Here is a 25,410-nt window from a genome sequence, read left to right on the forward strand (position 1 = left end):
ATAACCCTGATGTGAATCCAACATCATTGATAGATTGGCCAAGTATAGGTGTATCTCCCATTAATGAATATGTGACATTAGGATTACTTGATATGGCATTTCCAACATTGTTTCTTGATGGAAGTTGTGATTGGTTAGAGCCATGGCTGTGGTAGGTTTATCTTCACGAATTTTTGAAACATCTGATGCATCATAGGGATCATCATTTTGGAAAACATCCCAGATTTAGATATTTTGTATTCAACATGATAATGAGACATCGTGCACAAAACTCATCGTCAGTGTTTGTGAAAAGAAACTTTAAAGACATGCCCATTACCATCCATGATTTGCGACAACATATGGAAAACACACCCCACTCCAATCTAGAAAATAAATTGATGTGGTATGGGACATCATTAAGGAGAACATGGTCATATTGGACTAAATCTTGTGCAGAATTGACAGATTTGCTTCATCAAATTGGTACTCCTACAATATTTTTCACATTAAGTGCAACAGATATGTATTGGCCTGATTTACATTCACTTATGCTAGGAACAATGCCAACTGATCCACAAGAACCTTAGAATTGGAGAAGACAAAATATTATTGACTATCCTCACATAGTTGCACACTATATGCAATTAATAAACTCAATGTTTAGAAAAGAGATTCTAGAAAAGGGAATGAATGTCAAGGACTTTTGGTGTAGATATGAATGGCAACATACAGGGTCCCCGCACATACATGGATTCATATGGATTGAAGGAGCACCTGATGTGGATAAAATTTACTGGTCAAATGAGGAGGAAAGAAGAAGTCCTGAAAGATATTTTCACTCCATTGTTCATCCATGGAACCCTAGAAATGATCCTCATCAATGAAATATACAGGCATGTTAATCAATTTATATATATTCATGTAATGTGATATTAATTAGTGTACTTATCTTTTCTTACCTTCAATTGTAGGCATTGGTCAATTTTCAACAACATCCATGTCTCAAAAACACAAGATAGCTTGCAGAGGTGGATTTGGACCGTGACTATGAGGAAATATTAAATTCTGTGGAGCGACACACGATTTGTAAGGAGGGTGCATGCCTACAAAAAAAAGGGAAAGATGGTTTGCAGGTAATTATTTCATCCCAATGAATATTTACCAAATATATATAAATAATTACTACAAAATGACAGAGCTTAATATAATATTTCTTACATGGAGTGTAGGTATAATGCTCCTTGGCCATTAAACCTGGGGGGATCAAAATTATATGAAGACATGGAAACAGGGGAAAAGAAATTTGAACCAATGAGAAATTATGATAGAGTCAATTCACATAATCGCCACATACTAAACTTATGGAGAGCAAGTATAGATAGGTAACCTGTTCTTTCCAAACATGCTATCATAAAATATATCGCCAAGTATGCAACAAAAGTAGAGAAAAGCTCAGAAACATACCAGCAAATGTTGATGTGTCTATCCAATATGAAAAATCCAGATGATTTAGTAGCACGGGCATATAGGAGGCTTCTAACTAAGACAATTGTAGAAAGAGACATTGGTACTCAAGAAACTTGCCATATGTTATTAGAGCTTCCATTAGTGGAGTGTAGTAGAAGATTTGTCAATCTAAATGTCTCACTTGAGATGTTCAAACCTGCAACTCTAAATAATGAAAATGAAAATGATGAAGAGAATAATAAAGAACAAACAAAATCTTTCATTGATGGTTATAAAAAAAGGCCATTATGTATGGAAGGTGTTACATTAATTAATGTAGCTAGATCATGGATATATATTCCTAAGAGAAAAAGAGACAACAAATGGGAGCCTACCAGAAAAGCTGCAAGTGTTAGAGTATTTCCTAGGTTTGTATCTATCCCTTCAAGTGAATCAGGTAAATGGATTGAGTTTTGTTTATCAGAGTTACTTCTCTACAAGCCATTCTGTGATATTGAAGGGGATATTGGTCATGATGATGCCTCTATCATACAAAGTTGGGAGACATTCACTTACAACCCTTGGCATGTTCAATGTATAATGTCTGCAGAAAATGTTGAAAACCCAAATGATTATGAAATTGAAGACAATGAAGATGTCCATAGAAATACTACAAAACATGAATGGGAGATTATATCTAGGTTGCACCAGGGTTAAAATATACATTGCTTAGAAATAGACATGTTGGGGAGAAGAGATGTTGATAGACAAACAAATTGGTCTATTGATTATCAAGGAGAAGAGTACACTTCTAGAGCAATCAATTTCATAAGTAACATGAAGAATCATGGGTGCCTTATCTATGATGAAATTCCTCAATGCATAAACTACATGACCCTTGGTGAGAAACAAAAAAAGGTAGTCATCATAATCATGACGCACTACCAAAGAAATCAAAATGCAAAACCATTGTTTTTGATAATTCAAGGAATAACATGAACAAGAAAATCATATCTAATTGGCGCCATTAGTCAATCTCTTCAAAATGCGGTAATGCCATCCCATTATACACTTCTATTACTTGCACCAATAGGAGTTGCAGCATTCAATGTAGGAGCTTCTACAATTCATTCAAAATTGAAGATACCAATAAGAGATTTTTCTCAACTGGAAGGAGCAAGACTCACAAGTTTTCAAGAAGAAATGTCACATATAAAATATATTTTGATTGATGAAATGAGCTTCATTGGTCAAAACATGTTGGAAAATATAGATTCACGATTGCACCAAGCATTCCCACAATTTGCACATATAAGCTTTGGAGGTAAAGATTCTATTTTTGCATCATGAATAGCTAACTCATGTGTGAAATATATTATATTTGAATCAAATTTATGAATTAATACATAGTTTTTAAAATAATTATTTTTGTCAATTGTATTTGAGGTGTATCTATAATATTGGTGGGCGATTTGGGCTAGTTGCCTCCTATCAATGATAGAGTAGCATATGACAAAAATGGGGGCACAAAGTTGCTATGGAAAGAATTCAAGATTGTTGTCACATTAGATAAGATATTTAGACAAGATGGGGAAGATATTGACCAACAAAGATTTTGACAACTTTTGACGAATCTAAGAGATGCAAACCCACAAATTGATGATTGGAGGTTGCTAATGTCAAGGACCCCTATCAACATAGATGTTGCAAAAAATTTTGAATTTGATAATGATGTTCATTTGTTCTCAACAAATGAAAATGTTCATGCTCATAATAAAAAAATGCTACATTCATTGAAGCATCTCTTTACACGTTGTGTTGCACCAAAAGTAGGTACTATTAATACAATAGATGACTATTCAAATGATGAGCTTGATCTAGAGTTGTTAATATGTAAGGATTCAAGGATCATGCTAACTTCAAATGTATGTATAGAGGCTAGTCTTGTAAATGGGGCTCTTGGATACATTCGAAAAATTGTCTACAAGCAAGGTAGTGCTCCACCTGAGCCTCCAACATATGTGATGGTTGAGTTTGATGGTTATTCAGGGTTACCATTCAAAGATCATAATCCAAAGATAATTCCAATACCACCAATACAGAAGGGTAGAACACTTCAACTGCTACATTTAAGTATATTTAAGTATAACTCCTACATTTAATTTGTGTGTTCTATATTTGATTATATCTTATAATGGTTTTATATTTATTTTTATTGATATTTGTTTAAAATTTTGTAGCATATCATTTGAGCTATGGATTCTTCTATTGGAGAGTCAAATATCATTGTTATGAGTCCTATTACTTCCATAACCTCAAATAATTTCTTTGAGATTGATTTAGATAAATGTAAACGAATAATCCGGGAATCGTGCTCACATATAATCAAAGCTTTGGAGAATGCTGCATTGTCAATTGATACTGTTGATGAACTAGAAATAATGAAAATGGTAGATGTTGCCAAAGTTATGCGTGACACATCTGCAAAAACAAATGCATTTCCAAAAATGATGAAAGAAGTCTACCACGATCATTGCTCTAATAAAGGTCGCAACACCATCCTTATCACTAAGCAATATGTGATGTAGCTACATCATTATGGAGAAATGTTCTTTTTTTAGTTTCTTCTCATATTTCCTATACTTCATCTGAATACTTCTACTTGGGCTTATATTTCCTATTTCATCTATGTAATTTTTATGAACAACAACATGAATAAGTTATTTTCACTATTTCATCTATGTGAATTTTGTGAACAACAAAATAAATAAATAAATTCCACTCTTCAAATGATGTTTAAAGGTACACTTACGATATTTGATGTTACATTTTCTATCCATAATCATCAACACTAATAATAATATTTATGGAATTTCTGACATTGATATGTATATTATGTATAAAATTTATGCTCTTATTCATATGTTAGCTGCCATATTATCTATGCACAATCATTAAAACTAATAATAAACTGTATAAAAATATAAAATTGATACTGACCCTTTAAAAAATTAACATTTTATCAAGTCGTTCAAAATTAATTATTCAAATGCATTATGCCAAATTTTATTTTGATATTTATTAATAATTAAAGTTATTAATTCTAATAATTAAATAACTTTAATATATCAAAATAATATTTTTAAAAATAAAAATAATAATAGAAAAATAAATATAATATATTTAAACAAATAACATTATTAATTGTGCATCGCGTCTACTACTAGCTTATATATATTTTTATATATATAAAAAAGCTGAGAGTTATCCTTCTTGAGGCACCTATTTTCATAATCTAACTAAGTGCAATAGGCGCCTCGAGAAGGATAACTCTCAGCTTTTATATATATATATATATAAAAGCTAGTAATATTATGATCCGTTATTCCCTATAAACCAAGGGAAGCAAGTTAGCGTGGTGGGGTTTGGGTAATGTCAAGTTGTACATTTCATTGTGAACTTGAAACAAAATATCAAATGTGAGAGAGTTTTCAATTTGTGAAGACCAAGTTAACTATTCTAGATTATCAATAATTGAAATATATTAAAAAATAAATTAAAAATGATTATAAATTTATTTTTCTTCAATCAAAATATTTTAAATTAAAATTAAATTACATGAGAAATTAAAAGTTCAAATATTAATATCAAAAAGTTAATTAAATATTTAAATATTAATTTATAAATTTTGTAATAAAAATGTAAGCTTATTAAATTAATAAATAATTAAATGAAAATAAAAATAGTTGTTGATGCTATTAAAATTGATATGTATAGAAAAGTTTAAAACATAGTTAATATTAACATATATTAAAATCAATTTAAAGTAAAATTTGATATTCAATTATTTTAAAATGTTGTTTTTGATGTTATATATATATATATATATATATATATATATATATATATATATATATATATATATATATATATATATATATATATATATATATATATATATATATATATATATATATATAGATATATATATCTATATATATATATATATATATATATATATATATATGTCTGTATATATGTATGTATGTATGTACGTATGTATACATATATCTATATATGTATATATATGTATATATACATATATATACATACATATATACATATATACATACATATATACATATATACATACATATATATACATATATATATACATACATATATATATACATATATATATATAAATATATATATATATGTATATATGTATGTATATATATATGTATATATATACATATACATATATATACATATATACATACATACATATATACATACATACACACACACACACACACACACACACACACACACACACACACACACACACACACACACACACACACACACACACACACACACACACATATATAAATATATATATTAGTAATCAATTTTATAAAAAGTAATATGACATAACCAAAGTATGCCATATGAATACATATTAATTTATTTATGATTAAAACTAAATAAATGCTAAGATTTTAGTTGAAAATAGTGATATTATATTTTATTTTTTTGACAATTGAAATTGATAATGCCTAGTTTACCAAAGCTTGGTTTTCAGTCAATGTGAAGTTCTTTAGACAAAATTTGTATTGATGACATTCAATAAAATTATTTGAATTCATAATTTATTTCTAGCCGAGCCTTCAAGAAAACACAAGAAACCAAACCATCCCAAAGCAATCCCCTGATATGATAAAAAAGATTAGTTATATTTTTTAATTCTATACCTTAAATGAGTTGCTGATTTTTTTAGACTCTACAAGAAGCCACATAGCCCCTACGTGGAGTCCACACTAACATGTGGAGATCTTCAATGCAACTATGTGCTTTTTTGCAAAGATGGCTAAGTGTCATTTAGGCAAAGGCAGGAAGCCACTTGGCAATTTGATATCGTAGCTGGAGCAAATGGATTTAGTAAGTGAACAGAGTCCCTCAACAGAAATCAAGTGAAAGTTAGATTTTCCTATATAGACATGGTTCATGGAGGTAACATGTTCAAAATTTCTCAAGTTGAATGAAATAAAATCAACCGTTGTTCTGACAATTCACAAAATGATAGTCTAAAAAGATGATAATTAAGCATAGTATGCTATTAGTATTCATGGATTCACATGCACAGGTTATAGGTGCACATACATATTTTAGGCTTGTTATTTTATTCTTTTCAGGCATTTACTTCTCTCTCTTTTAATGATCTTCCAGGAAAGAGAATTCTTCCTTGATAAAGAGACTGGGATTAGCTTCGAGGAAGATTTAAATCTCAATTCTCATATTAACCTATCCAACGTCACTACTCAAAATACATTACAAACCTAAGGGTATTATCTGAATGGATCATGATCATCCAAATTCAGATATTGGGCAAGCAATTCTGGGGGATGAATCTCGAAATCCAGGCAAGTCCACCAGGATTTGGAAATCAAATGAAACTTATCAAGTGTTGCAAAGAAATCCAGTAGAGTTTTGTCATCACTACCAACGTCTTCAACTCATCAAGGAATTGTGAAATTTGCACTGAGAATCTGGATGGTCTCCACAACATCTCTTTGTTGGGTTCAGAACAATGGTATTACAATGGAATATGTGAGATTATTGAAATATCTATTTTAATTTCACTGGATATACCATTGTAAAAGGCGATCTATAACCATTATCTTTAAATATTACATTGCTAAAATGGATTCGTGTCAATGGTCTTTTGTACCATTTGAGTGGTGAATGGAACATCTTGTTATTTTTCGTCTGAGCAGTAGAAATATTCCAAGCAATACAGGAAAAAAAATTGGAACAATTTTTGTGTAGAAATTAGGCATGTAAGGTAACTTTTCATGTGCTTTCCTACGATTTCCTAAATTTTTTATTGCTTCTATCTCTATGAATCTAAGAAATTATCTTTTTATATAGAACTATGAGGGAGCAATTTATACAGTACTAGGTTTTCAAGCCCTAACAAAAATAAAAGTAAAAACGTTTGAAACATATTATTAGTTTTTTCTTTTTATGATAAGTCATAAATCTTTACATTAAACCCATCATTAACCTAATACCTTTTATAGTTTCTAACTTGATATGAACACATTACAAGCGCATCGAAGCCCCTCTTCATGTGGCCAAATAGGACCTTCGAGTCACCTACGTTGATTGCTTTCATTCTATATTAGAGATTGAAAATGTTGATTTTATTTACAGATATCATCAACATTGTGATTTTTAGCAACTGATTGTTCAAACCATATGCAATGATTGTGCCTAATTATTGATCTCCTATTCATTTCAAAGTGGTTATCATCAAAGAATAAAAAACAAAGAAAGAAGGAAATATTCCCTTGAAAAAAATCATTTGGAAATCCAAAGAACCAAAAATAAACCAGGTATATTATTCATGATAGAGCATAAATTTATACACAAGAATAAACTATATGGCCATGTGAGGTCAGAGCAATTATTTTTATGAGAGCTGAGTACTATATATGTTATTTTTCACTTTAGGAACAAAAATTTCTGCAATTTTTTTCTTAGGGAAACGCTCTCATGAAATATAAAACAAAACTTTGAGAACTCAATTCAAAAAGATTCACTGAGCGCTCTTAAGTGTAGTTTTGACTTTGTATTCACAAGTAAATTTTGTGAAGTTTCTAGAATAAAAGATACATTGGGTTCAATTTAGCAATTATATTGATGAATAATTAAGTGAACTGATTCCTGTTGATCTATTGCAGAGAAAACTTTGACTGATATAAGTCATCCAGTGATGAATGTCGACTTTATGGAAAAAAGGCTTGCAAGAAATGAATCTCAAGTTAGACCAGAAACAAAATTAGCTCAATTACCAATAAAATCTATCTATGAAAACATTTTTCAACCTACAAAATAAGAGGGAAAATCTGAAACAATATTGATGCGCTGATTGCATCAGCCTCAATCTAGAAACACATAAATGTGGAGAATATGACAGAAAATTTGGTGTTAGAACGCCTCATAATTCTGATACAAAATGGATAAAGGATGATGTTGGAACAAATTTATTTAATAATCACTAAATGTATGAGCTAGAGAAATCCAGCTAAATCTTTTAGTATTAATTTTCATTTAATGCAGTCAATGAAGCCATTATAGATACACTATAGCATAAATATATAGTAAACTTCTCAAACATATGCCATTGTCTCACAAGTGTCATTTTAATTTTTCTTTATTTAAACATTTTAAATGAACTAATTTTCTCATTGCCTTCTCTCTACACAATTTAATTCCATGTGAGTTTTGAAACCTATACCTTGAAATCTCATTATTTTAATCCAATTCATTTTTGCAAAAAGATTTTAGCATAGTCAAAATTTCAGACTAACTTAATTTAGACTTTGTACTTGATACTTCTAACACATTCTACAATTAAAATTTATAAATTAAAATTTAAAAAATTATAATAAAAATAGTGAAAAAACTATGTAAGGATGAAAACTAAAAATTCATTACTTTCTTTTAATATTTAATTATTTTCAACAAGAATATTAAAATGACAATAGCAATTTGACCAAAAGAACACATGTTGTGCCAAGTAAACTACTATACCTTTGTATATCAAAACTAGAAGTTTTGTACAATTGTAGCAGATATCAAGAAAACTATAATCCTTGAGTACTTCTCTCTACACAATTAACTTCTGTTTGAAGTTTTCAAACCTACACCTTGAAATCTCATTATTTTAATTGAATTCATTTTTGCACAAAGATTTTACCGTATTCAAAATTTGAGAATAACTCAATTTAGACTTTCTACTTGATACTTCCAACACATTCTAAAACTAAAATTTATAAATTAAATTTCAAAAAATTATAACCAAAATAGTGAAAAAACTATCTATGGACCTAAATGATTTTAATTAATATTTTCTATATCAACCAATCAAATGGAATTGCCAATAGTGGCATGTTGTGATGGTTAAGTTGTTGTGTTGTTAGCCTTGCCATCAAGGTTCAAATCTCATGGGGATGAGGTCCCCCGTTTGTGGCCTCATTGGTTCATAGCTCCAGGTCAAAGCGTTTACCCCTCTTAAAATAAAATCAAATGCAATTATTTTTGTTTGTATCATTCAAATTTTTGTATTACTCTAAAAAAAATTCTTTTACTATTCTAGTTAATTAAACAATGTGAAAAATACAAGCCACTATATGACACTTGTTAGTTGTTGTTCTTAACTCGAGACTAGTTTTTTTTTTTTTGCATATTGTGTATTAGATTTTTAAAAAAAAATTTAAATGAAGCAAATTAATAGCAAAATAAATAATTGTTCTTTACATTTATATGAATATATTATTTTAAACTAATTATTTTAAATTTAAAAAGTTTAAGAAATATATTCCTTACCAAACAAAAATGAGATGAAATAAAAAATTATATTGTTTGATTTAGTTCAGATTATAAGAAGTGATATCACATGGTGCATACTCTTATTAGATCCATGATTTTTCATTCCTTAACTTCTTTTGTTCCATTTCCATATCTATTTCTCTATTATTTACACTAGAGGAAAATGAGATTATAATCTACAAAAGTCTCCACAAACACAATCTCTATTATACAAATATGTCACAAGAATTGTAGAGATTGGTAACACAATTTTGTAAAATTTAATAAACTTAATACTTTACAAACTACTACGAATTGTAAAATTTAATTAATAAAAAATAAATTAGTTATAATTGAATTTAGTAACACATTTTAAAAAATAAAGTAATAACAAAAATATACATTGAGTAATCAATAATTATTTAAAATAAAAAAATCTTATTACAAATAACTAGAATATTTTAACATCAAAATATTATTTTTTTGTAATTTGTTTTTTTTTTAGCTTTAAATGTTAGAATTTATCTTTTATTTATTTTACTATACAATATTATTATAGTTCTATTTATTACATATTTGATAGTTTTCATGAATATATTTTACTTATCTATTTCTACATATTACTTCTTAATTTATTTTTCCCTCTGCCTCATTATCTTGTTTTTATCTATCTATTTTCTTCGCTCTCCCTCTTTTTCATTGACATATACATATGTATTTCTCTATCTCTCTTCAACTTCCCTCTCTTCTCCTCTCTTTTAAAAATTAATCTTGATTATCTTCTAATGTAAAAGTTTTATTTCAATCTTTATAATAGCATATTAGCATGTGAATTTTTAAATTATTTGTAATGCTAATAAATCAACAATAGCTTTTGGGAAAGCATCGTTGTGACAACTATATGTTGTTATAGCTGAATTTTCAGCATTTGATCGTGTGGCAATTTTGTAAGATCATGTGTTGTCAAAAAAAGGTGTACATGCATCTCATATTCGAAATCTGCTTAAGAGCCTCTTGCATAATTGAATTAGGTAAAACTTTTGCATATATACTGAAGAAATGACAGGAAAGAAAGCCAATATAAATTATAAAACAAAATTAATTATGTTTTTAATTTTTTCCAAACACAGATTTATAACATGAAATTTCCATTCTAGATTCCCACTTCAATTTGATATAGTCTAAATTGACAAGGCTAGTCGTGAAATGTAGAGGGCTCGACGACAGATTTTCACAACCAGTTGTAGTCGCGAGTAAAAAAAACCGTCGACCTGACGACTGGTGAACTTGACGACACCCCGGAAAGAAGCACCACAGAGCTCGACAAACCTGAACTCATTATATTCCGAAGGAACGTATGGCAGTCCAACTTCACTTCTAATTACCATTATCACCTGTCTCATTTTGGGTGCACAACAACCCCACAACAATCAGCCACTCCACATCTACCCCGCATTGAAATTTCCACCAAGTTTCTCATCTGCTGCATCCAGTGCCTTTGCCGTTCCATTTAAATCCCAAACACACTCTACCAGTCTGCAATTGTACTATTCTTCAAGGCTGTGATCAACCTGTCACCTTCCGCACGCGATTTCCTGAGTAACCGCCCCAAAGCTGTACACGTCAGCCTCTAGACTGGTATTCCCCGTTATATAGCACTCTGGAGCTACATAACCCCGCGTGTCAGCCACCACGGTCGTATGGGAAGCTGCCTCATCACGCTCAATTAATCTTGCCAAACCAAAATCTCCCACCTTGGCATTAAAATCGGAATCGAACATTACGTTGCTTGCCTTTATGTCTCGATGGACGACACGGTTGTCCCATTCTTCATGTAGATAAACGAGAGCAGACGCTATATCACAGGCGACACTGTATCTTTGGTCCCACTGCAGAGTATCCTTCTCCTTCCAAAAAATGTGTCTATCCAGACTCCCATTTGGCAAATATTCATAGACAAGAAGTAATTCTCCCTTTTGATGGCACCATCCTAAAAGCCACACAAGGTTACGGTGTCTCAGCCTGCTGATCGTTTGAATTTCAGAAACATACTCCTTTCTTCCTTGTCTCAAACCTTGCGCTATTCGTTTGACAGCCACCAGCTCTCCGGTGCAGGGCAGGATGCCTTTGTAAATGCATTCTCTGGTTGTTCCAACTCGAAAGGTGCCAAGAAAATGCAAGCTCGTCTCTATGATTGTCATAAATATTGTTGTTCATGTTAATAATGAATTGGAAATGGGTAGAAAAATTAGCCAGAGCCTGAGGATCTGTCCCATAGGGGAATAGATTTATTATAAAATGCCCAGTCATTGCTGCCACCTAGCCTACCTGATGCTTCATTTTTGGTAAGCTGCTGTAAAAGTTGGAAAAGCAATAAAATGCGCAAACAAGAATGCAAAAACAGAGTACACAGATTTATCGTGGTTCGGCCAATAAATCCTACATCCACATTGAGCAGGAGAATATATTATTTAATCCAGAAGTACATCCACAAGTTATAGCGAATAGAATATATAAAAGAGCTTCAAGGGAGACTCTTGAATGTCAGCAGAAGAATTGAAGAGACAGAGTCTCTTGGAGGGAATAATGAAAAATGGCTGAGCTTCATATCCCCAACAATCCAACCACTGCTGTAACAAGCTATTCCCCTACTCTAAACCTTGCTATCACATGCTAGAAATGCTGAGAGAAGCTTGGCAAAACTCAAACTTCTCCCGTGTTACAACCTTCGTGAGAAATGCTGAGAGAAGCTTGGCAAAACTCAAACTTCTCCAGTGTTACAACCTTCGTGAGGGCATCAACTGGATTTAATTTTGTGTCAATCTTGACGACTTGAAGTTTTCCTTCTTTAACCACATGCTGAATGTAATGATAACACAAGTCAATGTGCTTCGAGCATCGCTAAGATGTATGATGCTTGCTCATGAATATAGCACTATTGTTGTCATAGAAAAGGTTAAAATTTTATTGTTGCAAACGCAATTCTTTTTACAAAATCTGCAACCATACCATCTCTTTGGCCCCCTCGGAGAGAGCCATGTATTCAGCTTCAGCAGATGATGCCGGAGAATCCATTTAACTACCTCCCAATGAGGCTTGCCAAGATTACTCATAAACTAGCTAACTACTCCCACTGCATGAGCAATATCTAGACGTGTAGAAATCATAGCATACATAATGCTACCAACCGCTGAAGTATAAGGGATTCCCTTCATGAATTTTGTATCCTCATGTTTTGTGGGACACATTTTAGTAGTCAAATGAAAATGAGATGCTAGAGGGACACAAATTGGTTTGGCATTTAGCATGCCAAATTTGTCCAATACCTTCTCAATGTATTGCTTTTGAGATAACCAAAGTTTCCTTGTAGATCTATCCCATGAAATGGTCATCCCAAGTATCCTCTTAGCTGCCTCCAAATATTTCGTTACAAATCTGCTTACCAAATGCTTATTCAATTCATGAACAATCTTCATACTAGTTTTGGCAACTAGCATATCATCCACATATAGTACAAGAATTATAAATTCACCTATGAGCAACTGTTTATAATAAACACATGGATCAGCCTCTAAGCATATGAACTTGTGCTCAACCATAAACTTATCAAATTTCTTGTACCATTGCCTTGGGGCCCACTTCAGTCCATACAAGCTTCTCTTCAATCTACAATAAAGATGCTCCTTTCCTTTTTTTACAAAGTCTTCTAGTTGCATCATATAAAGTTCTTCATCTACATCACCATGTAGGAATGCAGTCTTGACATCCAACTGCTCCAGCTCAAGATCCCATGTAGCAACCAAGCCTAGAATGGCTCTAATAGTAATCATCTTGAATACCAGGGAGAAGATCTCATTGAAGTTGATGCCCTATAGTTATCCATATCTTTTGACCACTAATCTGGCCTTATAACAAACCTTGCCGCCATCTTCTTCCTTTATTTTATACACCCATTTGTTCTTTAGAGATTGCCTATTAGGTGGTAAAGGCACCAAATCCCAACTTTGATTTGTTATCAACAAATCCATTTCCTCCCTCGTGGCATCTAGCCATTTTCATGAATCTGAAGTTATATAAGCAGCTTTGTAATTTGTAGGCTCTAATTGATCAAACACTAGTAAGGACAGTTCTGCCTCCTTTGCAACTAACAACTCATAATTAGAGAACTTTGCTGAAAGTTTTCTCTATCGAGATGATCTTCTGAGTCCTTGAGCAATTTTAGAATTTTGAGGATTAGTATTTTTCTCATTCCTATGGAGTGCACTTGAATTAGAGTTATTTCCCTCTAAATTGCTAACTACAGCTCCTTTCCGCATGTTCTAGATGTTTATCAACATGGGTTAAGAGCTATCAAATGGCTTTGCAATTGCTGGTTGAATAGCAGTTGAGGGAGGCAAAGCAGCTACTACAACTATTGGCACATTGTCTCCACATGGGGAAGAAAAGTCCACACGTGAAGGGGGGGACATAACCCCCTCAACTTCTGTTATTATTTATTACAACAGTATCTATTGTTAGACCAGCATATGAAGAGTTTGAAGTGCTTGGAAACACCACATTTGGTGTGTAGTCATCATGTTTATTAGGAAAAATAGATGTTTAGTGCCATCTCTAATATCTTTTTCACTTGAATTAGATGTAACAAAGATTGGTGAAAATAAAGTCGCAGGAGAAATGAACTATTGACTTCCACTAGTACATTTCTTTGAGTCATTGTTTTTCAAAATAATTGTGGGCACAAATTCTTCCTCTAATGTTGATTATAGCTGCCAACCTAGAAATGTCTTCTCATTGAAGACAAAATCTCTGCTCCTAATGATTTCCTTCTCTTTGTGATCCCAAATATGAAACCCATATTGATCCTCACCATAGCCCATGAAGATACCCCGCTATGATTTAAAATCCAACTTGGTTCTTTTTTCTTTTGGCACATGGAAAAATACTTCACACCCGGATGTTAGAATACGAAATTCTTTTGCCTAACCATTCCTCCTTTGGAATTCCAAAGTCCAATCATGATGAGGGACTCTTATTAATGAGATACACCACTATGTTGCATGCCTTAGCCCAAAATTCCTTACTCAAGATGGCATTAGAGAGCATACATTGAGCTCTCTCAAGAATTGTTCTATTTAACCTTTTTGATGCTCCATTTTCTTTTGGAGTAAATGGAACAACCTTGATTTGATGGATACCATTATTTGCATAAAAAGAATCAAATTATGAGGAGCAAAATTCTCCTCCATTATTACTTTTTAGACACTTAATCTTGTGTCTACTTTACTTTCCAACGAGGCCTTTAAAAACTTGAAATTTAGAGAAAACTTCTAATTTCCTAGAGAGCGTATAAATCCAAAATTTCCTTGTACAATCATCTAGAAAAGTAATGAAATAATTAGCTCTACCAAAAGAGGTTACCTCAATGGGTCCAAAGACATCTGTGTGAACAACCTCCAAGGGTGTTCCCTTCTTCTCACTACTAGTCTGCAAGAAGTTGACTCACCTCTGTTTGCCATAGAGACAATGTTCATAGAATTCTATATCAATAGATTTCAGCCCTAGCAGTTGATTTCTTTTTATCATTACATTGATTCCTTTCTGACTGATGTGCCCAAGCCTTTGATGCCAAAGCTCTGAGTTATGTCCACAATTGTCATAGTAGCTCTCACTTCACTATTACTTTCTAGAATATATAAACTCCCAACTTTATCTCCTTTTGCAACTATCAAAGATCCCTTTGTTATCTTCCATGTATTAGGATTGAAGAATGTATGATAGCCTTGAGTATGAAGTTGAGAAATGGAAATTAGCTCTTGTTATCCCACTTCACTCTTTCTTCTCATGTCTTCACCGAGAAGAGTAGCTGCAACTTCATCAAAAAATAACTTTTTCTTATTGGGAAGTGATGTGCTTATGGCTGTTACAACTCCATCCCAACTGGATGGAAGAGAACATAACAATAAGATAGCTTTCTTTTCATCACTTCATGGCATGCCCACCAAATTTTCTTAACTGATTAGAGTATTAAACTCATTGAGATGATTTGCTATATTACCACCATCCTTCATTTTGAGACTATAGAGTTTCTTCATGATAAAAACCTTCTTTGCAACAAACACCATTACATAAGTAGTTCTTAGCTTGTCCCAAACTACCTTTGTTGTTGTTTTTGTTGCAACATTAAGGAGCACATTTTCAAATAGTGAAAGAAGAATTGTTGCTCTTGCCTTCTTGTCCATTTTTTCCAAATCCTCATTAGACATCATGTCTAGTTGATTCCATTTCCCCTCTAAAGCAAGTGCTAGATCTTTCTTAATTAATAGCGACTCCATTTGCACCTTCCATAGGCCAAAACTTTTTCCTATAAATTTCTACACTTTGACCTCCTCCAAGATCCTAGAATTTCAACCCTAAATTCTAAATAGCAATACCTTGCTCTAATACCAATTGTAAAAGTTGGAAAAGCAATAAAATGCATAAATGATAATGCAAAAGTAGAGTACACAGATTTATTATGGTTCAAACAATAAAGCCTATGTCCACACTAAGCAGGAGAATATATTATCTAATCCAGAAAGACATCCACAAGTTATAGTGAATACAATATATAAAAGAGCTCCAAGGGAGACTCTTGAATGTCAGTAGAAGAATTGAAGAGATAGAATCTCTTGGAGGGAATAATGAAAATGGTTGATCTTCATATCTCCAATAGCTATTGCATGCCTCCTTGATTATTCTCTTTGTATTCAACATCGTGTTCTCTTTCAATAGCTATCATAGGAGGGAAGTTAAAGCTAACACTTCTTGAATGTGTGAATAAAATTAATGAAACAATGAAGCAAAATAAAGGTAGAGTAGGTATAGGCTGATGGCCTATTTTACAGTATCTTCGACTGTGGGATTTTTTAGTTTTGAAGGGCCTTTGATGGAAATTAGGTCACATCGAGGTCTTCCTCAATGTGTGAAGAGCACAAACATTAAAACAAAAATTATTTCAGATATTTTTCCATTTGAAGATACCACCAAAACCCATACAAGATGTAACATTTTGATACAATATTTCATGTGACGTTGCATTTCTATCTTCTTAGATGGATAAACAAATGCAATGTTTAAGAAGTTCTTGAAAATGGATGGGGAGGAAAAGAATGGTGATTTTTACAAACTGGGCCAAATTAAGGTTATCTAGCGAGATGTGCTTTCATGCATTCGTGAGTACTTTATCTTAGATGGTAGAGCTAAACATGTTCATAAATTTCATTTTGTGTTTCTAAACCATTTTAGGCAAAAAGATAGAATCTCATTTCCTTTTTATTTGAGATTTTCTTTGCTCCATAGTCTCCAAGCTCATAGAAAAGAAGAAACCCACTTGATTTTTCATGAAGGATTAATTTTACTGATTGAGAATTATTGTAAGAACAAGGCTATTGTGTCTTCCCCTCCTTTTGAGAAAAAGAAGGGCTCTATGAGTGAAACCTACTCTAGGAATAGTAAAGGAGAGGAAGGGGTTAGTGGATGAGGAGGAGAACAGAGATGTGGGAGATTTTAGCTCGAATTTGGAAGGTTACCCTGGTGGCAAGGGTGAATTTGGTAAGGAGGAGATAGATGAAAGCAATGATAAAAATACTGTGTTGAGTAATGCTAGTGAGGAGGATACCAATCAGAGTGAACAATCCCTAGGAGTGAGGGATGAAGAAGAAGTAATGGAGAAGGGAAAGGAGGAACTCTTTAATAAGAATGTTGAAAATGTGAAGGAAGATATAAAGAATGAGTCTATGGGTAAGGAAGATATGGGGGATGATAAGGATGATTATGCTGGTAGAGATACAAGGCTTTCTTTCCTACATACTACAAACTTAAAGGTAGACTCTTCCCTTCAAACTGACTCCTAGGTGTATAACAAATTAATGAACCTGAAAAGAAAAGTCACAACAATGGAGCAAAACCAAGAAACTAATTGCATAAAGACCATCCAGTTGGCAATTCAGGTTGGTAATATACCAAACAAACTAAAGGAATATGAAAACAAGCTCTAGTTATCGATCAAAGAAAGTTGTAATAATATGGAGTAGGTTACTTCTGGCATTTGTGTAGCTGCTGCTAGCTTAGGGAAGAGAACTAATGAAGAAATCATATCTCTGGGTGGTCCATGTAAATGAACCATATAGAGCTCTAGGAAAAAAGTAGCTGAGGGCATCATGGGATCTATAGTTAATACCATCCAAAGTACTATGGAGGCTAGAAAAGAGGTGGTCCAAATGATCAAAGAACTATAATAGCAGTTTTTCTATGTTTCTGGTTTTTGGTCTCTATCTTGGTAGTTGTTCTAGTTTCTAGTCAATTTTTTAGGTTTTTAATCTAGTTTTGTTATTTTAAAACTAGGTTCTAGGTCCTTTTAAAACTTGGTCTTGTTTTTTGATTTTATCTTGTGATTTTAGGTCCTTGTAAAATTTGAATTTGAATCTTTTAAAACGGTAGGTTTCAAGTCCTTGTAAAACTTGGTGGAACTTAATGGTTTATCTTTTGTTTTCTTGTTAAGGGTTTTAGGTCCCCTTCAAAACCTATTTTTACCTTTATCTAAAACAATCTTTTATGCAAGCCAAATGTGTTCCCCAATGCTCTTGATATCACACACTTTCCAATTTTTAATTCTATATTATTAGTTTGTCTTTTTTATCAGTATGAATCCAAATTCTGAATTAACTATTGGCCAAATTTGCCTTTCTACCAAAATCACCCTATTTGAATTTAAATGATAAACGACCACTTTCCATTCTTTTTAAATATTTGAATACCATGGAAATATGAAATAATTAAATTGGGGGCTTTTAATATTTTCATATCTTGTTTAGTTTTCTTTCGGGGCTCCTACAATTTTGCACACCATCAAATCTTGCACAGATCTACAATGGGCACTTTCCTGCTTCTTCAATGTGAATGACCTTTACATAAAGCAAGAATGTACCTCGCTACCATGTGCTATATAGGTCTCATTTCTTGTAGGTCACCTTTTTTACCATGATTATATGCTAATATGAGTTGGAATACAACTAAGTTTCTATTGGCAGTCACTTTCCCACATTCTATCTTTTGTTAGACTTTTTGACAATGCAAGCATGTGATATTGTGGCATATGGATTGGTGGGTCTATCCTTCTTTGTTGGCTGCTAGCACTAAAAGTGGGGCCACTTGGATGCCAGGTTTTCCTAAGGTGTATGTTGAGTAGTTTGTGGGCCTAAAAGTATTAATGGGGTAGGCGTAGTAATGACAAAAAATTTCATCGATCATTGATCTTTCATAGATCGATGATTAGTGCTTTCTTGCATCATGGAATTGCTAAAACTTTAGACATTACAGGGAAGTGCCTGAAGGTTACATGTCTTTGTGGGTTGGAGGAGGTACCATTGCAGTTAATATTGACAATTGGGTTGACACTTTTCATTGACTACCATGGTTAAGTTTGAGGGTGGTGAGGTTAGTTAAAAGTGATATGCTCAAATGAGTGGAGAATTTGTGGGGTGGCAAAAAGAAATAAGACTATTGGCCCACGTGGATCTTGGTTGCAAGATTCAGTTGACCTATTGACTGTTCTAGTTTATCAAGCCAACTATGAGGAAGAAATATTTTCTTGCATGATCCAATCTTCATAATCGATTCCAACCACTCTCCAATGAATGTCATGCCTAGTGAATGAAGGAAAACACTCCACCACCGCTAGTTTTATCCATCTACTTGGTTAGAGTGAATTAATGGTGTTGTTCTATCTTCTCAAGGCTTTGATTTGGAAAAAAATTAGATTTCATTATATTTGAATCTATGTCAAGATCAAATTTTCTCTAGAACTCTATGATTATTCTCTGAGCATTTAAGATAGTAGTTTTGGAGTAACTTGATTAGAAATATCTTAGTTATGCCTAAACTATAAAGGAAAATTTTGTAATCTTTGTAAGGGTTGATCTTGTTAGCTTGTGGTGAATGATCAAGGAAGTACTAGACATACTTAATAAATTCTTTGGGGTTTGGGGTAGCACCTAGAAAAAACAAATTGGGTTGTGGCAGACGTTGTGGTTGATGTATGGCTAACATATGGTGGACATATTGTAACCTTAAAGTGGCATAAAAATACTTGTACAAAAGGGCTTAGGGTTAGGGATTATTTCATTATGGTGATGTAAAATTGGTTCTTGTGGTAGTATTGAGTTGTAAGGGATTACAAATTATAATCAAGTTGTAATCACTAGATTGTAATAATATCAAACTTTCTATTTGGTGGACATAGCCCAGGGATTGAGTGCACCACTTTAAATCTTGTTGTCTTGTGTTGTTTTCTATGTGATCTATTATTTTCTATTATTGGTTATATTTGCATGTAATTGTTATTTATATCTAAGGTTTAATCCTAACAAGTGGTATCAAAGTTAGGTTGTTTTTCACTTATCCTATGTAGGAAAGTCTCACGGTTGAGTGGGAGTGATGGAAGACAAGGGTAAGCTAAGGGTTGATAGGTTTAAGGGTAGAACTTTCAGTTATGGAAGATGCAAATGGAAGACTATCTTAATCAAAATGATTAATGGAAGCCGTTGGAAGGCAAAATCAAGAATCAAGGATCTATGTCAAATTATATGTTTTACAATTTTTAAAATTTATTTAAATAAATAATTTGTTCTCGAGAAATGTATTAGTATAAAATTATGATTTAGTAAAATTAATATTCAAAATATTTTAACAATAATAAAAAATGTAGTAGTAGATGGGTTCAACATTGTTTTTAGATTTGATCTTGTAAGATTTTAAATCTTTATATAAGTGTTGCAATCTATGAACTATCATCATCATGTTGAAGAGTAGTAGATAGATTTTATATCAACTAATTATATAGTATGGGTCATGTGAACTATTATCATGATGTTAAATAAAAGTAGATGAGATTTATACCAATTATAGCTCCTACAAACTATTATTAAGATTTTCAACAAAAGTAGAAGAATTTTGAATCAACTAATTATATGCTATAGGTCCTATGAACTATTATTGTACTACTAAATAAAAGTAGATGGATTTGAGATTAGCTAATTGTACTATTATAGGTTTTATAAACTAATATCATGATATTAAATAGTAGTAGAATAATTTAGATAAGCTCATTATACATCATGACGCAATTTAAATCTAATACTTTAAGGAAACTCTTTAATAAAAATAGGAGTTGTTTTTTTAAGAAATAGAAAATTGATTTGAAACCAATCCATTATATAGTTTATCAAATATCCAAGTTTAGATAAATAAACATAGATACACATGTACAATTATAATTAATTTATATATTTATAATGCATGATACATTAATTTTTATTAGTGAGTAGTAATCTTTTTAACAGATAGATCATTTTTAATATATAAAATTTTAGATTATACTATTTTTCATGTTATATTGATTGATCAATATTATTGTATTGTTGTTATGCATCTTTTGAGAATAGACATATGGGAACATAATTTTTTATTGCTTGATAATAAAAGAAAGTTTAAAATTATAGGTATCATTTAGCTATATATTTTTAAAGAACAAAATTTATGAAAAAATAATTCTTAAAAACTTTGTTAGAATAGAAACTACATGGTCTCTACCTTGTCTTGTGATGTATGTAAGAAGTAGGTCCTAGGCCTTGATATAATCTCTTGTGTCATGCTTTTTTGGGCAATACATTGATCCAAGCATTCTATGCTGATTCTCCAAATCTTTCTTAGCAATTGATGTCTTTTCTACCTCATCTTCAAAAAATTTTGTGTCACTTTAAGATGTCCAAACTTATAAAATAGCATAGCTATGCAAATTTTTAAAATAGATATTTGACTAATAGCATAATATAAAGTAGATCTTTCTTTCTACTTGGTTTTGTTATCATTCCCCCTACACAACATGTAGTGGATTCACAACAATAAAATAAGCTTCTCTAACTATGGACAAGATGGGCCAGCCAATGATAACATACAATCAGCCTACTGTGTTTAATTGTCATACAAATAAGCAAGAAGAACATAAGTACATATCAAAAATGACCTATTAAGTTGTTTTAGGACCATAAAATGCATTTTTTTATTTAAAGGAACATTAAATGTGTTACACATTCTTTTGAAATCTTTGGACACGAGTTTCCTATGAAAGAGCATGGTTTCTCTAGCATATGGAGCAACCATATGGGCTACTATTCTATCTCCTATTCTTTCCTCTAATGGGACCCCAAATACATGGATCCAAGGGGTTTCTGGATTTCTCTATCGATATATATTAAGAGAAGAAAAGAAATCTAGCCTTTATGGATTCATCATAAATCATACTATGATCATCTATAAGGAAAGACCTCTAACTTAAATCTTTCTCAGTTTTTCTAGAATTTAAAATTTGCCTTCTTTATTAACAAATGATTATATTGTAAAACCCTCTTAGCAATATCATGATTTGAGTTTCTATGGAAAAATTTTCCTCATTATCAATGATTACGTTCTTGTAATTCAATTGACATGTATTTTCTTCTCCTTTGCACAGGTTGCTAGGATCCTTTTATTTACAAGAATTCATTTATTTTCTTTAGTTTCTTCTATGCTATTACTTTAAAAGATTTTGTTGATCTTGATGGAGCCTACACTTTTACAAAATTAGAGCTCCCATCTTAGCACAATGATTCAAATTATAAAAAAAATTGGACATTAAGCATGGAGAAAACATCAAATGTAGAAATGATTCATGAAGTTCATGATGCAGGTAAGAAACTACATGGTCTCTACCTTGGCTTGTGATGTATGTAAGAAGTAGGTCTTAGGCCTTGATATAATCTCTAACATTTTGTTCAAATTTTCTCAAATTTATAAATTTCAACCTTATATTAAAATAGATTAGAAAAGTTCAATTAGATCTATCAACTAAGTCTGAAAGATTAATACACATTTAAATGAAATGATGCATCAGGAAATTTAAATTTTATATTTAAGAATGTCTTTTAATTTTTATAAATTTTATTCTACTTATAAATCTCAATTTTAACGTTTATAAAAATATGAAGAAAATAGAAAACAATATTTCATGAAATGTTATCTATTTTCTCCTTAATATTTGAAGTTAGGTTTTACTATTAAATTTTTAAATCAAAGATTAGAAAATTATATAAGTAATATTAAGAAGATATAAGTTTTTTGTTAAAGGAAATTAAATGCGTAGAATTATGTCAATAAGAAAGAAATGAGTCACCAGAATGAAAATTCAAGAACAACAGAGCGGGTTCCTGAAACACCTCATCCTACAAGCCAAAATAGAATAAGTTTAGGTGGATAAGGCAACAGAGAAAATATACAAAACCCAACTGTATTTCTTAAGGATAATTTCTATAGATCCCAAATGAAGTTTCGACAACAACTGGATAGCTTGAAAATGCCACAGATGTGTTATATTTGTCAGGAATGCTATCTACGAATGAAAGTGGTCCGTACATCAGAAGGTCCAGTATGCAATAGATGTTGACAAGAAAAGGGAAACAATTGTGTTCTTCAAGGCTGTGATCAATCGGCCGCCTTCCGCAGGCAATTTCTAGTGTAACCGACCAAAAGCTGTACACGTCAGCTTCTGGACTGGTTTTCCCTATTATGTAGCACTCTAGAGCAACATACCCCCGTGTGCCCGCCACCATGGTCGTATGGGAATCCTCCTAGTCACGTTCCATCAGTCTCGCCAAACCAAAATCACCCAACTTGGCATTGAAATCAGAATCCAACATTACGTTGCTTGCCTTCACGTCTCGATGAACGACACGCTGGTCCCACTCTTCGTGGAGATAAACAAGAGCAGAGGCAATGTCACAGGCGATACTATATCTTCGGCTCCAATCAAGCGTATCCTCTTGTTCGCCAAAAATGTGCTTATCCCGATTCCCATTTGGAGAGTACTCGTAGACCAGAAGTAACTCTCCCTATTCGTGGTACCATCCTAAAAGCCGCACAAGATTACGGTGTCTCAACCTGCTGATTGTTTGAACTTCGGAGACATGCTCCTTTCTTCCTTGTCTCGATCCTAGAGCTATTCTTTTCACAGCCAGCGCGTCCCCTATGCCGGGCAGGATTCCTTTGTAAACGCTGCCGAAGCCGCCTTGTCCAAGCTTTTCTTTCTCGCAGAAATTTCTTGTCGCGGCACTGAGCTCGGCGTAGGAAAAGCTTCGGGGGCCATGAGAACAGCATGCGTCTAGCTCTGGATCGCTCTCTTCCCTAGCCTTACCTTCTCTTCCCCTTTTTCTGAAATACTGCCACCAGCGAACAAGTATGAAGCCACATAGGACCACAACAACGAAAAACACGCATATCAAATAAACTTTCACAGAAAATCTGTTTGCATTGCCATTTCTAAGTAATTCACCAGGAGGTCCGACTTCCCACGAATATTTAGAAGTAAAATTCCAAACTTTTACGGTGTGTGTCTCTGTGTACTCTCCAATGGCAGCCGAGAAGCCAATCTTGATGTACTCTGGTAGACAGTTGCTCAGATCTATTGTGTGGTTAAATAGAGGGATTTTGGGTCTAGAAGAATTATACCAGAGAAAGAAATGCAGAACCTTTTGTACACCGTCATAATCCACCCAGGCATCCCATGTCGCATTTGTGAGATTTTGGTCTGTAGAGTGATTGAATAGACTAGATGTATTGAGCGGAAAAATCAACTTCGAAAAAATGCTATTGACGTTGATACCAACATGATTGTCATCAAGATCCCAATCGTTGTTGTATGTATCAAACTCCACAGCAACCATCTGATAAGATGATTGTTTAAAGCTTTCCTCATTAAACAAGCCAAGAAATCCACCATAAGCGTCCGCTGGTGGTTCCAGTTCGAATGGTGCCATGAAGAGCGCAATTCCATCTCCATGATTATCGTATATTTCGTTGTTCAGATCAATATTGAATTGAAAGTAAGTTGAAAAATTGGCCAGAGCCCCAGTAGACCTATTCCATAGCGGAATACAGTCAGTATAATATGCCCAGCCAGAACTGTTCTTAAGGTTCCCTGATGCTTCATTTCATGTAAGCTGCGGGGCTCCTTGATTACTCTCTTGATATGTGGCATCATTTTTCCTTTCTATACCTGTTAGAGGAGGGAAGCTAAAAGTAACGTTTCCTGCATGCGATGATAATAGGAAAAGAGCAACACAGGTTAAGAAAAGGAAGGCCCGTGTAGGGTGAGTGAATTTATCCATCCTAATATGTGATTTAGAGGGTCTCTGAGGGTAATTTGTTAGCAATTATATTTTGTAGTGCCTTTCGTAGGAAGAAGGCTATTGCAATTGTTCAGCCGATTCCATTTCGAGATAGGAACGAACACATAGGCCTCTCTCTTCATTATTATCTTACAGGATTAGGACCTGCCGATTGGTTAGTTGGGATGGACCTTTGATGACCCGCAGATTTCATCGAGCTCTCGTGGAGGTAGGGATCAGAGCCCAAGAAAACTCTTTTTGATATCAAGCAACGTATAATTCTTGGTGGAAATCCTTGTGGATATTCTAACGAAGTAAAAATTAATTGTAAAATACATGGGCTTCTCGTTTGATATTCCATTTCAGT

General features: G+C 32.7%; 1 pseudogene; it reads right to left on the minus strand.

Annotated features, from left to right (window-relative positions):
- Positions 1 to 10,988: 10,988 nt before the first annotated feature.
- LOC149558540 (L-type lectin-domain containing receptor kinase IX.1-like) lies at positions 10,989 to 25,043 on the minus strand (annotated as a pseudogene).
- Between the last annotated feature and the right edge of the window lie 367 nt (positions 25,044 to 25,410).

This window comes from Cupressus sempervirens, chromosome 5 (assembly GCF_028749045.1).
Source record: "Cupressus sempervirens isolate cs-2001-9-10 chromosome 5, ASM2874904v1, whole genome shotgun sequence".
NCBI lineage: Eukaryota > Viridiplantae > Streptophyta > Pinopsida > Cupressales > Cupressaceae > Cupressus > Cupressus sempervirens.